Below are 15046 nucleotides of genomic sequence, written 5' to 3'. Positions count from 1 at the left end.
ATGTTGACGAAATTGTAATTATTTTTATTAGAACAATATGTTCCACAGAAGAAATGTTTTTTTAATTTTTTTTAATTAAGTTTAATTATTAGGTTTGTTGGGTTGCAATTTATGATTTATTTTATAAATTTATTTTACTCCAATTCACTAACTATTACCATTTAGATATATGATTTTATTTAAAAAAATATTTTTAAAGCCACTCAATTTATTTTGCTCATTTTTTTACTTTTTTCCTTTTATTTCCTTATTTTTTGGTATAATTTTTTATTTAAAAAAAAGCTTTTGTAATGATGATTTCTTACACTTATATATAAAAAAGATTTTTTTGTGGTTTTGTTTTAAATTTATTTCTTTAGCTAAGATTTGTTTTGTCTACATAAGAATAAGTTTTACAGCGTGTTTAATTATATTTATTTATTTCCTTTTATTATTTTTTTTAGATTTATTTATTTACTTTTAAATAAATTTCGAGTTAAATAGATTTTTTGAAAATTTAAAAATGGACTGACTGACTATATTTTGTAAGATATTTATTTGATTTTAATCTTTTCTTTTATTTTTTTTGTAACTAAATTTTTTTATCACTTGGAGATATATATTGAATTACACAAATTTTCCCATTTATATATTTATATAAGCTGTTTGGAAATCACAACTTTTTTTATTTTTTTGGTATTAAATCCTTAAAAATTTATTGGATAATGTCTAATTTTATGATTTTCTTTTCTTCGTTCAATATAATATGAAAGATATTATTGTTGCAAAAAAAATTCTATTATACTTGGAGTTTGGAGTTATATTATCAGTTGTAGTTTCACCGTTTGATCCCCGTCAAGTGTAGTCTGAAATACAGAAACACAAATTTAGACTTTCTGTCTGATTCATAAAATTTAGTGAAAAAAACATAACTTGCTAGCATTTCGATATTCGATAGTGACTGAAATGTCAAAAAACAAAGCACCCAGCAGGGTAATAGAGGTTTTTACACGTCAAATAGTTTTACATGTCAAGTAGTATTTTGATACCAATAATACCATTAGCAGCCTTAATGGTAATTTTACAATGACATTAAGAAAAAAAAGGTATGGAAATATTCGCATACTTCGATTAAAGTACTACTTTATTTTTTTATATTACCCTGCTAGGTGCTTTGCAAAAAATAAGTGAACATTTGTATGGAGTTGCCGATTAAATAATTTTGTATGTGAGTCGATCACAGTGAGCGTAAACAGTTTCGATAAATTTAAAATCGTACAAACACACATGTAGTAGTATGTCGATATTTTTAACATTACGCTTTGGCAACGGACCATTAGAATCCATATATGAGTAAGTGTATATGCTAAACGTAAGCAAAACGGGTGCACTAAATTCACATTAAGAACATTTCAAGTAGAACGATCGATGAGCAACTAATATGAGTTCGAGAATGACAAAATACAACAAAACTATTGGCAAAAGACGGTCCAAAGGACGAGACCATGAAGTAAGTAAAGTATAAGTAAGCAACACAACAACTGGTGTCCTCAACATCACTCCTATAGCTAAATAAGTAAAGTGTTCTTACAAATAATTTTTGCCAATTTCCGTTTGCTTTTTCTCAACTCAGTGACGAAAAGTTGGCTTTTTTGAGCAAAACGTAGTAGACAACTCGGATATTGTCACACTTGCCTGCCATATTGCCTGCACATCTAGTGACAAAAAAGCATTTGTGTAACTCTAACAACTTTAAATGTCTCTGTTGAATATGTAGTTTTTTTGCAATTCAAAGACGGGAATGTGCTCTTTATTTTATCGCACACAAAGTCTTGTCGACCTCAACTACGCCTCGGGTCGTCAACTAGTGCGATACTTTGGTAGATTAATAGCTATTAAATTTTAGAATTTTTTATTCAGATGAAGATCGATCGAAGAAAAAAATCAGTTTAATGTTCGTTTGTTATTCTTTTGTTTGTAATTACACCGATAAATAAATTCATCAAATGAAAAACAACACTCAATTCTATAATTCTGAGAAAAACGCTTAACCCATCCTAATCAATTACTCAGTTTTATTTATTTAACTTTTAACGTTAAAAGTCATTTTTATTTGCTGTTTGCATAAATTTGGTTGATTAAGATTTTCTCATTAAAATATTTGCTTAGAAAAAATAAACATCTACACCGACGACTCACTCATCAGTATCAAAAAAAAAAAGAATCTTATTGTCGAAATAGGTTCATCGAAAATAGAACAACCTACTCCGAAATGAAATTTATTTCTATTATGATTCGCTTTAAAAAAAAAACCATCAATAAAATCTAATTATCCAATAGAACAGCCAACAAAAGAAGCAATAATGAATTGAAAAATATGACTGAGTGTTACGTTTAATGGCAGGAGTCAATTCATTTTCATATTTCGTTTTATTTCATGTTGAAATTTTGTACTTTTATTCGATTAATGCATTTGTTTCAATATTATATAGCAATGAAGAAAGATGGAAAGTTGTTTTTTTTTTGTGCAGGAATATTGATTTCAGCTTTACCTCGGGTCAACTAAATTTAACGAAAATACTTTATGTTTAATTTCGTTTCTTTCTTCCTAGCTATGATATGATTATATCAATTTTTGCCGCCAGCCAAGACTATTTCTTGTTTTATCAAGCTGTGTATTTAGGCTCAATAAACACTACTCTAAAGAAAACAGTCACTCATTCAACGATAGCACACATTCATGTGTTAGTAGTATTAGCAACACTTTACTTCACCTCATTTAAACGACAAACGTATATCGATATAATCATTTAATCTGAAACTTCTTTTGTTATAAGTATCGCTTAGTACTTGATCACAAATCTGTTACTTCATTAGTTATGTTAAACATATATCTATATAAGAAAAAACTCACGACCTGCAGTCGATAACAGATGATAAAAGATTACCGCTACGTATGACCTCACTTATCTTTTTTTTGGATCTTGTGTTGTAAGAAGAGTATTTTATGATTTGCATTCACTGTCAATAAGTTATTGATGCCATGGTCTTAGTGTGTTATTCTAAGTTTATCAAGCACTGAGACCAATAAAAAAATTCTATCACCGCAACACAAAAACGTTATACGCAATGATCACAATTTCAAATATTTATCCCACGATCGTCTGCAAATAAAAGTAAAATTTTCATTTCGCTGGATTCTCAAAATCATATTTTTGTATAAACGTAGTTCGAAAGTGTCTTTTAGCGCACATTTTACATTATTATTGGCAGTGAAAGATATATACACAGCGTTGTTGGTTGGCGTATACACTAAAATGTTTCTAACAGTTAATATGAATGATCATTATGATGTGTAACTATTAAACCATTAAACTAAACAAAGACGTTAAAATAAATATTTTGAATATAACTTCGGATTCGTGTAATTCTTGACGAAAATAAAAATTATTTGAAAAACAAATTCGAGAATTCATTTGCAGACATCATAGTAATACTATGGCATTGTATATTGTATAGTAAACATCCTTTAATCGTGCTGTGTATAATGTATTGGATGATGGGTCGAATTAAACCACAATAATTGTATAATTAATTTAATTGTGTTTATCAAATTAAAGTTTTATTCGTTTACTCGAGAGACTGTGTTGGATTTGAATTGAATAATTTACAGTCAAACTTTTGTGTAAGCATTTAACCGTAATGGTTAGAGTATTCATTGGGTTGACATTTTTAGAGTGCGAGAATTGGTTGTTCTTTACTATCCCAATCAATAAGCTGCATTCACATTCGGTGTACATACTCACAATTTAATTACATTGATCAGTCCAGAGGAACTTTTTTCTGTTTTGAACATTTGGCTCTGAAAAAATATTTATTTTTTGTCTGTGGTTTTGTTGTTTTGTCAGACTCTTTTCATTTTACGATGTTAAAAAGCGTAAATGATGATGATGTAAAGCTAAGACACATCTACAATTTGCTGCCACAAAAAGAAATATTCAAATGAAATGGATTCTAGATTAAATCAACAAAAAATTTACTTCTAGAATCAGATCACCTCTCAACCGCATTTCGGTGAGACTGGTGATGATGACAATAACGATGATGACGGTATACTTCTCTTGACTCCAAGCGACAGCAGAAAACTGTATTTTGCTAAACAGCATACGAACATTTTAAGTGCACAATAACAACGTTGGTTTTAAAATTTTTATGAAACACATTTACGTATGCAATCTCTTTCCCATTGAACGTGTATATGCAATGCATGGAGGAAATGCAACAACACATTTCAATTGTACTTTATAAAGTGATAGTACAGGTGGAACGAGAATATTGGATTTCAAAAATGTCTCTAATGCTATAGAGATCGTAAAATCTCTGGATAATAGAGGTAACATTATAGTTGCGTCACAGACAATTTCATTGATAAACTTTAAATCCAATAATGTGGTGGTGAAAAGTCAAAACTTTCTTGTTTCCAAACGAGATACCAAAGGTTTCAGAATATGATATTGGAAAATACGGGAATGGAAAGCCATCAAACAGACCTTCAAGAAAATGTCAACAAAATTAAGACTTTCGACTCTAATTCTGTTGCTTACAGAATTGCAGACAACAAGGATGACCAAGGTTTTCAGTTACGATTAAACTTCACAAAAGGTTTTTAGCCAAACAGCCAACCAAAATGTAACCTGTAGCCTCTTTTTAATACTTCATTCTTTGCGCACCAGTAAATAGGTGAAATAACTTCACTTTAACAATAATATCCATCAAATGTCTAGCAGTGACGTTGGTTCACAAAAAAAATGTTCACTTGAAATGTATAATAGAATTATACGTTTGAGCTTTAGTTTCCAAACAGCACTTCCCTATAATGTACCGCAGCGCGATTTTTTTTTTAATTTCAAAGGAATCTTAAGTATTTTTACAAGATTTTCGTAGAATTTTCCTTTGATTTTCTAAGGATTTTCTTAATAAAGGATTTTCTTTTGAGTTCAAAGGATTTTCTATGTTTGTCTGCCCTTCGTATCGCAGTATAATAATTAAATCTTTTAATTCTACTGCACAAAGTTTCACTGAATGTTTGATGCAAAATCTTGTACGTCATTCGTTTTAACATTCATTTTACTACATAAAACCACTTAACCGTAGGTCATCGTTTATTTCAGACGTTACTGTAAATAGCAGATGATTGGTAAACCCAGTTGATTATGAGAATATTTTGTGCGAACTGTTTCCAGGTCAAATTTTGACTCGAAAATACGTAGGGTACGGGCACCAGTATTTGGCCATGATCCAGTAATCGACCATCTATTGTTCTTTCATTGATAAACTTTTTTTTATGAATGAAAGAACAATATGTGGCCGATTACTGGTGCCCGTACACTACGTGACGTAGGTTACGTCTCCTAAGTAAGTAATTAACTAAAGGAACGCACTTCGTGCGTTGACCAAAGTAATGCTTTATGCAAAGGAATCGAGACTCGAAATCATTAAAAATTCTGGTTGAATCTGATGTTATGTATATATACTGCAAAGCCCAGAGTTTCAAGTATCATACCGTTCCAAATTTTCGAAAATAAAATGTCTTCCAACGACAACGGACTCATTCAAAACATTGCAGCAATTTTTATGAATGAATTCAGAAATATTCAAATTAATTGGAATGAAATTATGCTCTAAAATACGAACCGACCGGCGAATGCATAATACCGCATTAACAGAAACTGAGAACTATTTCCCTCGTTTGAACATTTGATACTAAAAAAAGAAACGACAAGCACCGTCGTTGCTTCGTTAATCATATTTTACAACTATATTTAGAAGAACCGCTAGAAATGGAAAATAATCGTTGTTACGTTCGATGGATACTTCAAAACAAAATCCGTCTGAAATAATCTGGTTGATTTGGAATGCTGGGCGCAAGATTTTATGATAAACATCAAAAGATACGTATGCATGACAACACTCTCCATAAATAATATTGTTTTTCACCATTTTTTAGTATGCAGAGTCATTGTCAAACAATCGTACATCCGTTCAAAAATGTTCGAAAATTATTAAATTGTAATTCTTGCTTAAAGTATATTCTTTGTGTCATTGGTTTGCCCGAAACACATATATGGCCTTTATTGACTGTGAATCAATTAAGATTTAGGTCACAGGGAAATTGGTCCCAATAAAATCGTTATGCTGTGATTAACATTCTAAAAACAGTCAATTTAAGAAGTTGATTTTTCGATAGTTTTGACATTGCAGTGTTTAAAACGAGGATGGTTTTAGAATGTTAGTCACTGTATCGAATTAAAGCTGAAACTTCCGATTCCTTCGTTGTGACAAATTCTATATTAACCCAGGGAAACTTTTATTTTCTAGACTGACTCTGGCTTTCCTAGGCTTTAACCACAAACAACAACCTCGAAATGAAATTGCCAACTTTTTTCCTCACAAATAACTATTTCACCACCCGATATTGTATCAAACCATCTGTTGCAAACAGTGTACATGTACTAGTACTACAGTACATAATGAGATTACCAGCCACTGTATATATAATCCTGTAACCCACTTCGATCATACAATCAATATAAAGACAAAACATTTTTGAGTCAGCACATTTTTCTCCATATCGAACCAAATTACGTATACAATTTATAGACGAAAAACGAAAAAAAAATATTGATCGTTCTAATCAAAAGGTGCACACACTTGACTGCTTTTCAATGAAACACATCATCAGTATCGTATTTCTCACCTCATTTTACTATGTTATTGTTTACGTATAGCTAGGGGATTAAATTAGCTAATAGAAACCATATATCCAGAGTTTACTTTCTTTTAACGCTATAACCCTTCCACCATCGTTTCAATGTATAATATCTGCACTAATCTTATCAAATTTATTACAATCTGAAAGTGGCTGTAATTTAACATAGCTATATAGCTGTGTATTTACGTGGAGTATGTGGTAGCTTCACGTTCTTGTTTTTTTTAATATTGACAAAAAAATATCGACTCGACTTATACTTATAACCATGGTGTTATAACAACGAGTGAAGGGATTTCTGACGAGCTGCTTTATGTATATTATATGGTTAGCTTTTTCGCATCATACACGTATAATGTTTGGCAAGATATTTAGTGCGAAATGTGGTTTTTCTTTATCATTTTTTTTTGTCAACCTTAACTTCTCCTCAATCGAAGTTTTCCAGGGTAATTCCTAAGGAATTTTCGGTTGATATATAAATATGAAATCAACCGAAAGTATGAGAATATATCCGAAAGTATGATAGTCTATGTAGTCGTATATATATAGATTTAACATGATGTTAATCGATTGGAAGAGAAACACGACATTGCATTAATGTATGGAATGAAATATGAGGAGCTATAGACAATGTAAATGTGAGTAATATGGGAGGAAAACTGTTGAACGTTTGACGTATTTAAAGTTTTTGATATGGTTCAAAAAAGGGGGAGACAAAAAACTTTAGAATATAGGAAAACATTCGGTTTTACAGAGCATACCTTTATTTGTTAAACGACTGCGAAATGGTGTTGTTAAATAGCATTTAGATGTTTCTAAAGTTCAATATTATTACGGTTGATACCGATGGGAAGTAACTTTTTTCAGAAAGTTGCTTTCGAATATCATTCGACTTTATATGGATGAAAATTTCTTTCGTATGGAGGTAAACTTTCATTGCAAATGTAGAACTGAGAATGACGTGTGTTACTTGATGGTGATGGAGATTTAAAAAAAAAACGTCTGTGCAGCATATCGATTCTTTTATTCAACTAAAGCCTTTCCAAATGATATTAATAAATTTTGTAGCCATAAAATGCAAAAATACTGAGATTTACGTTGCTTTTAGTGCACACACTCACACAAATCGAGATATGAAGGGATCGTCAATAAAACGTATACTTAGAATTTTACAGCGAAAATTTTATTATAAAAGAGAAGTGAATGCGTCTTTTAGAACGGGATGTGAATATTTTCTTCGTTTTTCTTAGTTATATTGGTCAGACTTAGGAAACATATCTTGTTATTAGGTTCTCAAATGGTTCAGTGATCACCAAATTACTTTTCTCAACTCGTTAAAGAAAAAAAGTTAAACTTTTATTGACACTTTCGTTGTATCGTTTAAGGCGGATACACATACACATTACCATCTAGTGTCAGTTGAGAATACAATATTTCGCAATTTTTAACGAAAGAGAGAAAATCGTATTCTCATTTCATGCGAAATATGCAGAAATCGGAATATTCAGTATTTTGTCGATTCTTATGTCAATTCTTTTCATATATTCGGGTTCGGTATCTTGTGCGTCATATGTTATACACATCTAACTATCGTATCGTTCAATATCGTCGTATTTTTTGGTGCAAAATTGTTGGGAATACGACGAAAGTAAAGCCTAATGTGTATCCGCCTTTAGAGATTTCGACCAAATATTGAATTGAGACTTTCGTCGATTAATGTTCTCTTTAACAAATTGCATTTTTCACTTTTAATTATAAGTTGACTAAAAACTTGAAAATTATCAGTTAATTTTTCATGCAAACTTTGTGGAGAGGGAAGGTAAACTTATAATTTCCAAGTCTTAAGTCAATTACAATCCAATTCTCTTTATTCATTCTACACATGTATTATCAGTATTAAGACCGTCTGCGATTCAGTGTTGCCGTACATTAGTGTCAAATAGCGGTTTATTCTCCCAAATACGTTGTCAAGTAAATTCTTAATTTCACGAAGCCAACCTCAAACAATGGCAATTTCATTATATATTTTTTTAGCATTGTGGAGCTTTGTGAAAACGTTATTAGCATCTCAAACGACATTGACAATGATCAAAATGGGCTTCAAATCATTGATAACTTCATAGTATGCATTTCTGAGGTGAGAAATGTGTGATTTTTTTAGTACCTCCAGATAGAAAACTTGAGACTGGACCTACAAAAAACGAATTTGTTCACAACATACTATTTAATATGATGTACCATTTCTATCCACACTGTCTGTCGTTAGGCTGTGGGAACACTATTAAAGTTTATAAAGCGAGAATCATTGAAGTAGAACTATTTGGAACGAGAACGTAATGATGAAAGTTACTTTGTGCAAACTGTAGAAATTCATAATTCAAATAAAACATCAAAGAAGGAAATAGCAAACGGTCGCTGCTACACTACTGTATGGTAATATAATGAAGAAGAAAATATGAATATTTTGTTGCTTTTTATTAGTTTTTTAAGCTAGACACTCTGAGCAACTAGTTAGGTTTCAAAACCTTTCAAATCCTTCAATGCTAAAAATAAAATTCTCGAAGACTTGAGGATTAAGAAGAATTTTAGAATAAAAGTCCATTACCACTAACAAATTCTCTGAATCAATAAGGTAAAAGTTTTCTATCAAGTTTTATCCTTTTAACGATAATACTGTTTCCCGAAGACCGAAGACTCTTGCTATACTTGAAGTTTTAATAGAGTTAACTTTTCCCTTTTTTCAGATTAATTTTTTTTTCTTTCTTCAATTAGTTTTTAGCAAACAAAAAAATTTACGATGCGATGGAATTGGCATCCAACTGCTTTTATTGCAGGTATAAAAGTATATTATATATTATGGCATTAAAACTAAACAACGTAATAGTTTTAAAAAAATAATTTACCGCGTAAACAGAGGTTAAGTCATAGATCCCGAGTAAAAATGAAAGTCTCAAATGGTCGAAAAGAGACGTCTCACGTCTCAAAATACAAATTATTTGAGACCGTGAGACGGCTCATATCGACCATTGGAGAATTTTATTTTTACTCGGGATACCAATAAAAATGATTTTACCTAAATTACTAGAATTGAAAATTATTACCGTTCATTCGTTTAGCCCCGTTCGTAATTGGATTTCAGTATTTTGTAATTGAACTATTAAATGATTGAAGTCCAATCTCAATTTCAGTAATAGCATCGTACCACCAAAATGAGAACGAATTGTCAATTTGAAAATTCGTTGATGTTATCAGTCACAGATAGATGCGCGGGAAATGTGTTATGTTTCGATGTTAGGGAATATCCATAAATGATCTCCGCAGTGTTGCCAGACATAGTCATAAATCGAGAAATATAAATCTTTGGATGTTGAATTTATGCTCAACATCCTATTTAGGGGCGGTACTTGCGGTCTCGGTCGTACATTTGACACTTCGGAAATTCATCAATGATTTAAGACCTGTATGTCAACACTGAATTGGGATGGATGTCTCTTAATGTGTAATTTCGTTCAACGATAATTACAATTTCGTCCTCCAACAAACGCAATCGACGAAATGTATTAACGTTGGTACTCACGGCGACGGGTACGATTCGGTCAATGTCTAAAAACTTGTAGGTGCGCTAACTACCAGCGCACACTTCTCTATAACGATAACGTTATGTTCAAATACTCGTTTACAAAAACCGAATGGATGCATGCATGCACTACACATAGTTACATATATGGCAATGTTAAACCACGAAGTCCATACAATAAACACAGTTCATATTAAAACCACTTAAGGTCATAAAGTGTAACTGATCCTGTTATACGATATAGATTACTGTTTATGTTCATTATGGTCTGCTCAAATTGCGATAAAACTTTGGAGTTTTCTTTTTGCCGGATAGTTAGCAAGACCCTTTAAGTCACAAAAAGTAGTCGTTCCAATTGTTAACATAGAAAATGGATTACATCCGCTCGAATATTATTCATAATAAAATGTCAGTTCCTTCCATGGTTTTTGTTTCAATTTTTATCTGATATTTAATACGATTCTATTTCGTTAAATTTATCGAATCGAATCGGTATACCATCTCTCGTTACAACTTTGATTTAATTTGCGTTATTATATCTGAAAATATTTCCTACGCAAAGAAGAATTGCGGGCAGCGATTTTTCTTTCTTCCTTCAAATCCAGGAAAAATTTATGGTTAGCCAGTGTCATACTTTACATCATAATTAAATTACCTTCATCTACAGCAGCTCATTTAGTGGCTGCACGATGGTTGACGTAATTTATTTACAACAGATTAGACTAAAACGGTCTCACTAACAGACATCGTAAATACTATACGAAAAAAGAAGAAGTTAATACCATCAATTACAATTACCCATCTTGGAATTGCTCATAAAAGCATTATTTTATGGACGATGGGTTTAAATAAATGGAAGACTTTAGTTTGGTATTAATCGTCATTTTGTCGAAGCTTTTACGTTGAAATTCATTATTGCCCATACACACAATTTACCTCATTGTGGATAAATATGGACAGTAAAAGAAACCCTTTTTCGTGCAAACATTGTCCCTTTTCCGTACCTTTCTCATGTTACACATTTTTACCACTTTTTTATAGGACAATGGAGTAGTAAAATTACCATTTGAAGGAAGAAAAAATAATGTTCGGTTCGCTTTGCATCTTCTCTTTTTTTCTATAAAAACACCTGTAGATGAACTTGTTTTTTTTCGTTCTTTAAATATCTCAAGCTCTTGTCCTATTACAGTTTTATGTTTTTTTTTCCTCTCTCCCTCTCTCTGTTGAATAAAGAAAATTTATATTCAAAGAGAAATTAAGTGAAAAATATCATTCATGAACAGTTCGGTTTATTAAATTTCCAGCGACATAAAAAAAAACAAAAACGAAGAATAATAGTCACAACTTTGAACATTTTTCTTTTGAAAATCACATTGAATGTGGGGGGCAGTAAATGTGTTGTGTACAGAAAATTAAATCAGATAACAGGCAAACCTATAACCGTTTTTTCTTCTTCTTTCATTACCCATCCATGTAATTGAATTTCATTTATATTGAACAACGTTCCATTCGAATAAAATGAAAAACGTGAAGTATTTTATTTCCAATATATCAATGGTTATCGCAATTTATATGCATTTAATCACTCATTATCACTTGCCGAAAAAAATACATGATCCCGCAAATAGGCAATTGTTGAACATTTGCACTCTATCCGGTTTATGCGATTATAAATTATTAGTCTATACTCTTCTCTCCACAGTTTAACATTTATTCATTCAAAAATATAAATGTGAAGCAAAAAGCATCGCACATCCTAAATAATATCCATGAAACACAAAACAAAAATATCAGCAAAAATATCCAACATATTTATTAATATTAATACCTCCTCTCTGGTGTTTTTTTTTCGAACAGTTTGCGAATTAAATTTATTAGACTTTGATTAAATATTTTTTTTATATATATTTGTGTGAATTACATTTTGTTAGATGATGTGAGAAACAAAAAAAGAAAAATGAAAAACAAAAATAAATTTTTGATATATACACATCGGTCTGAACACCTCGACGGGAGAACTACAACTACAACTGGTGTGTTGCGAAAAGCTGGAGTCCCTTGGTATTGCACAGAAAAGAAGACGCCGAATAGGGATGGATAATGGGAGAGATCGGGATGGTTTGATGATTATGATGTGCGCTAACATTTTGTCTGGGACGACTGACTTGACAGAATATTTTCAAACAAAAATGTGCAACAAGGAATAGCGCACACATGTAACTATTATGATAATGGAGTGTTGTGTTGTGTGTATATTTATGATATGATATGCGGTGCGGCTTTTCGGAAGAATTGTAGAAAGTCAAAATTGGTGAACAATGCAGGATGTTTGTTTGGTGTTGTATGGAAAATTATAAATTTTTTTTTGTATCGAATTGAACGGAGAGGATTTTTTCTTCGATGATAATGTTTTGCTAATGTTGTTGTGTTGTGGTGTTAAGTTTAAAATTTGAAGCGGTGACTACAGAAAATTGAGACTTGATTGTTGAGACTTAAAAATAAAAATCCGTTACATGTATTTAAACCTATCAGCTGCCACAGTTGTACTTTATTAAAAAAAAAAAAAAATCGGATACATCTAACGAACGTCGTTTTACAGTTTGTTAACGTCGATCTTTAAGATTAGTGCCAATTAGCGTCAAAGCATTACGTCTCAAATATATATCATTTCTAATAGACATTTCATTTCGATGTTAGACAATCTCTTTTACTAATAATATTGACTGAGGCTCATTTGTGACTGGCTTGGCGCATTTTCTTATTATTTATTGTGAAGGTATGGAAGTCATGTGTGATACAGTAGCTGTGGTCGTAAACGATGTGATTTAGCTTTAGTTGGTTTCATTTTTTCCACTGTAATAAATTTTGTGATATCTGTTACGCCACATTTACCGCTCAATTACAGTTACTGTCAATCAAAGTATATTAAGGTTTGATCCAGTTGGTGAACAAGCTAAAGGGCTACCGAAAGGCACAGCGGTCGGTGTATACATTTTTATTCATACAAAATTTTAATCTGGGCCTGAGCTGAATGCTAAATTAAACTTAGACAGGAACACTTAGTGATATACACTTAAAAAAATTAACGAATTTTCACATTTTCGTTTTCAACAGATTCTACATAATTGAAAATTGTCGTGAAGTCGAATAATCAAAGGAAGAATATTTTTCATTTTCATTAATTTGTCCTTAAAAAACGTTTTATTTACGTTCCTTCTATCAAAGCCAAATAAAATATGAAAAGTATGAAGACTTAGTATGAAACACTAAGCGTATCGTTAGCCTTTATTTAGAAATCTCTCCATTGACCTTGACCATTGTTTTCGTAGCCGAGCCACTGAATTCCTGTCGGAATCCTATTTTACAAATTATATGGACATTTGTGGCACAAAATCTAACATTAACTTGCTTAAATAATCAGAAAGAATTACGTTTATTACCGTTTTGTATGAAAATCTAGCGAAAAATGTAAATTTGGCCCTAATTTAGGACTTCTTTTCATAATTTTTTTTAATATTCATCATAATTATAGTTGTAAACCAATAATATCTCATTTAAAATAATATAAGATTTATTTAAAACAAAATTTTCGAACAAAATGATCGAAAATTGCGTTTGATTTTTCTTCGAGGTAGCTATTTTTCAGTGTAAGCAAATTTTCGACATGCAAGAAAATTTTTTGTCTGTAAAAAATGTTATGGCATGCTGCTTATAATACGTTCAGGATAGTTCAAAGATGTTTTTAGGCCACTTTCCGAAAAAAATTGTGATACAAAGATTTTTCGATATTACGATGTAAAGTCAAAAAACACTTTCGCGGTGGTCGAAATGTTGACTTTGCAAACTTATTTCTCGTGACTAAAAACACAAAATTTTCTTTTTTTAGTTTTTGGTACCTTCGAGTGCCTAGATTACGATAACAAAGATTTTTTTTTGAAAAAGTTGGAAAAAGGTTAATTTAGCAGGGGTAACACTGAAACCTTTCATTTAACCTCAATTTTTCACTATTTTTCGATTTTCTCGAAACGCGCCAATGGGATTTTTTGCGACTTTTGGGAGCTGATATGTATCCTCAAGGGCTATCGATTCCAATAGTATTTCCTTTTTTCCCGAATTTTTTTATTTTTTTCATACAAAAAAAGCGTCTCACACTAGAGTGGAGTATCGTAAGAAAGGCATGATCTCTGACTATAAGATACAAATTAACTTCGATCAAAATATGTCCACTCACCGAACTTTTGTGACAAAACGGTTTCGAAGGGGTGCATGAAATTTCATGAAATGAAAAATTTTGAATGGGGAAGGAACTGGTCCGATTTTACTGAATGCTGTTCGGAGCTCCCAATAGGTCCCTGAATCGATGTGCGTACTTAATGTTTGGGTGCATTTCGGAAAAATTTCTTTTTTGTTGAGGAGGGGCGTGCTTGACTGAAAAAAAATCAATAATTTCAAATAATATATTGCTTCGCATTGTTTTAGATAGACGAACTTCGAAAAAGTGAACTGGCAGCTAACATTGCTGCAAAAAATGTTTTTTCATCAAAAATTGCACATGCATCAAATTCTTTGAGTAGCGATACTGAGCATCAAATTTTTGATCCAAAACCACATTCATCGAAACACTACCCATGCAAGTTTGGTATTATTGGAAAGCTAAGACCAGTATCAGTTGGGGAAAACAGTTTTTTTAATTTTTCTGTTACTTTTCGGATGCATGGGAA

At 31.4% G+C, this 15046-nt stretch overlaps 1 long non-coding RNA gene across 1 annotated transcript; it reads right to left on the bottom strand.

The window, feature by feature from the left end:
* Positions 1-725: 725 nt before the first annotated feature.
* On the bottom strand, positions 726-12203 carry LOC119068031. The gene is made up of 2 exons (XR_005086083.1): positions 12154-12203; positions 726-845 (listed from the first exon to the last, which is right to left on the bottom strand). It is a non-coding gene; the product is annotated as an uncharacterized LOC119068031 (long non-coding RNA).
* Positions 12204-15046: the final 2843 nt, after the last annotated feature.

The sequence above is a fragment of the Bradysia coprophila genome (assembly GCF_014529535.1).
Source record: "Bradysia coprophila strain Holo2 chromosome X unlocalized genomic scaffold, BU_Bcop_v1 contig_173, whole genome shotgun sequence".
Taxonomy (NCBI): domain Eukaryota; kingdom Metazoa; phylum Arthropoda; class Insecta; order Diptera; family Sciaridae; genus Bradysia; species Bradysia coprophila.
This window is presented reverse-complemented; position numbering and strand designations above follow the sequence as displayed.